This window comes from Quercus suber, unplaced genomic scaffold (assembly GCF_002906115.3).
Source record: "Quercus suber isolate HL8 unplaced genomic scaffold, Cork oak 2.0 scaffold_81, whole genome shotgun sequence".
NCBI classification, from domain to species: domain Eukaryota; kingdom Viridiplantae; phylum Streptophyta; class Magnoliopsida; order Fagales; family Fagaceae; genus Quercus; species Quercus suber.
This window is the reverse complement of record NW_027069546.1, coordinates 1,162,691-1,166,157: the sequence shown is the minus strand read 5'-3', so window position 1 is coordinate 1,166,157 and position 3,467 is coordinate 1,162,691. Positions and strand designations below refer to the sequence as shown.

Genomic DNA, 3,467 nt, shown 5'->3' with positions numbered 1-3,467 from the left:
ATGTCCAACCGTTTCTGGTGCTAGTGTGCAAGCCTCACAGGTGGGGTCACCGATAACCCGTCTATGGTAGAGGTTGGCTTTTATGGGAAGTATGTTGTTGCATGCTTTCCACATAAAAATTTTTATCTTGTTGGGTATGTGCAAATTCCAAATGTGGCGCCAAAACCGGGCTTGCTCATTGCTCTGAGATGTCTCAGCTGAGGTAGAAAGCTGGGTGATGGTCCTTGCAACTTTGTATGCACTATTGACAGTGAAACGCCCCCTAGGAGTGAAGGCCCAAATCATGCGGTCCTTTGGCTTGTGGCGGCTCAGAGGAATGCTTAGGATGGATGTGGCATCTTCATGGAAGAAAACCTGGTTGATCAGGTTTAGATTCCACTCACCACTTTCTTGGTCCATGAGAGAATCCACTGTAGTATTTACAGGCAATAAGGTCGGGGGTGTGAGGACACGGAAGGTGGAGGGTCTTGGAAACCAACGATTTGTCCACACTCCAATGGACTTGCCGTCTCCTACCTGCCAACAATAGCCCGATTGCACAACAGACTAAGAAGTCAAAATGCTTCGCCATGCAAATGATGGTTTCATGCCTAACTCCGCATGTAAGAAATTTGTATTTGGAAAATAACGGGCTTTAAGTACTTTATGGACCGAAGAGTTGCTGTTCATCTGTAAACGCCAGCCTTGTTTAGCTAAGAGAGCAAGGTTAAAAGCCTTAAGGTCCTAGAAACCCAATCCCCCTTCTTCCTTTGGTGTGCACATCCTGTCCCAGCTCAGCCATGCCATTTTATTTTTACCTCCTTTTTGGCCCCACCAAAATCTTCGAATCATCCCAACTAATTCATCGCATAAGGAGTCTGGAAGTTTGAAGATATTCATTGTGTATGTGGGAATGGCCTGTGCAACTGCCTTGATGAGAACTTCTTTACCTGCTTGGGATAACAGCTTTTCTTTCTAGCCCAAGAGTTTGTTGTCCAGCTTTTCCTTCAAAGCTCTGAAGGTGTGTTTTTTGGATCTGCCCACTAAGGATGGCAGGCCCAAATAAGTCTCATGCTGTCTGATCACCTCTGCTCCAAAGCGAAGTTTGATCTCTTCTTGTGTGTCCCGTGGGGTATTTCTGCTAAAGAAAAGAGCAATCTTCTCCTTATTTAGCTGTTGGCCCGAGGCTTGCTCATATATAGTTAAAAGATGCTCAAGACGGCTGCATTGTTCCGGGGTTGCTTGGCAAAAAATAATGCTATCATCAACAAAGAATAAATGAGAGATTCTCGGTCCAAGTGGGCAAGCCGATACACCCCGAAGTTGTCCAGCAGCTGTAGACCAGTTTAGAAGAGCTGAGAGTCCCTCTACACAGAAAAGAAACAAGAAAGGAGAAATAGGGTTCCCTTGTCTCAAACCCCTAAACAGGATTATGTGACCTCAAGGTTTCCTGTTAATCCTGACATAATATGTAACAGAGGTAATACATTGCATTATAAATTTCACCCACTTATCATTGAAACCCATTTTTTACATAATTTTCTCCAGGCAGCCCCATTCAACATGATCAAAAGCCTTGCTCATATCTAGCTTTAAGGCCATCTCACCAATCTTACCACTCCATTTTTGGTTAAGGTGGTGCATAGTTTCAAAGGCAACAATAATATTGTCAGTGATGAGGCGGTCAGACATGAAAGCACTTTGGTTTTCACTTACAATATGGGGCAGGAAGCGCTTCAGCTGATTAGCAATGACTTTGGAGGTGAGTCTAGAAATAACATTACAGAGACTTATCGGTTTGTATTGAGTTACTCTTGTGGGATTTTTGGTCTTTGGAATGAGAACAATATGTGTTTTATTAAAATTTTGAGGAACAATACCCAAGTTCAAGAAATCCAGAACAGTTTTGGTGACACATTCCCTAGTAAGAGACCAAAAATGTTGATAAAAGAAAGGAGGCATACCATCGGGACTTGGAGATTTTTTTGGATGCATCTATTTGAGAGCTTTGTGGACTTCATCAACTGTGAAAGTTCGGGTGAGGAAGGTATTCATCTCGTCTGTGACCACAGGTTGGACTGCATCAACCAAGACTAAGGTATCAATAGGCCCATTGGAGCGAAAGATGGTCTCAAAATAATCTAGAATGATGTTCTCAGTAGTGTGATCATCCTCCTGCCATTGCCCCGTTGCATACTTTGCCTACCTATAGTTTAAAAATTGACACCTTATTTACCTGAGGTTTACTCTGTTTGTCTTCAGTTATCCACATTTGTTAAAAAATATGGGTAAATTTGTATTTTTATTACCCTTTTTGTCTCTCTTCTCTTCAAACATAAAAAACTAAAAAAATCAAAAGAAAAGAAGATTTAAAAAGCTAGATTTTGTAAAAATTAAAAACATTCAACCAAAACAATCATTTCTGATTTTTGTATTCCAATTTCTTTTCTTTTTTTTTTTTTGGTCTTTCTTTTGTTCTTTCTGCTCTTTTCTATTATATCCTTGTATTCAATGGTGCAATTTACTGAGGCTCCACCACAACCCTTTCACCAAATGACTTCATTTTCCAATCCCACTATGAACAAAAATCAAACTCATAGGACTCGGCCGTGGCCTGGCTTTCCTACCTCAAAGTCCTTGGCAAGTTTTGGTGATGCCAATTGCGTGGAGCAATTACTGGTCCATTGTGCCAACGCAATTGATGCCACTCTAGCCCAACAAATCCTATGGGTCTTAAACAACATTGCACTCACAGACGGCGACTCAAATCAATGACTTACTTGCGGGTTTCTCCGAGCTCTTATTGCTCGCGCAGCCAACAGTGGAAGTTGCAAAATGCTAGCAGCTATGGCAAATGCTCAAAGCAATCTTGCTATGGACGTATACAATTCTCAATTATTGAGCTTGCTAGCTGTGTGGACTTAACTCCTTGGCATCGGTTTGGATTCACAGCAGACAATGCAGCAATTCTAGATGTTTTTGAAGGGTACACAGCCATTCACATTGTTGATTTAAGCATGACACACTGCACGCAGATTCCTACACTTGTTGATGCTGTAGCTAATCGTCACGAGGTCCCTCTTCTACTCAAGCTCACCGTAGTCACTTCCATAGAAGACGTCCCGCCCATCCTTGACCTTTCCTATGACGATTTGGGTTTAAATTTTTACAAAACCTAACTTTTAGATTTTCTTTTCTCTTGATTTTTTAATTTTTTATGTTTAGAGATGAGAGAAATGTAAAAAAGTAACAAAAATACAAATTTATTTCTGTTTTTAACAAAGATGGGTAACAGGAGACAAACTGAGCTTACCTTAAATGGGTAAAGTATTAATTTTTAAACTACGAGTAAGCAAAGTGTTTTTCGGACAAACTACATGCAACAAAATTCTAATTTTCCTTAAAATCTTTGTGAGACTAATTTGTGAGTCTAAAATTTTGATGAACTCATATGTAATAATTAAAAGTATGTGAATTTAATTTTGATA

The 3,467-nt window shown here is 40.4% G+C and overlaps 1 pseudogene; it reads left to right on the top strand.

Moving 5' to 3' along the window:
• The first annotated feature begins 2,490 nt into the window (after positions 1 to 2,490).
• LOC112034648 (scarecrow-like protein 32) lies at positions 2,491 to 3,158 on the top strand (annotated as a pseudogene).
• Positions 3,159 to 3,467: the final 309 nt, after the last annotated feature.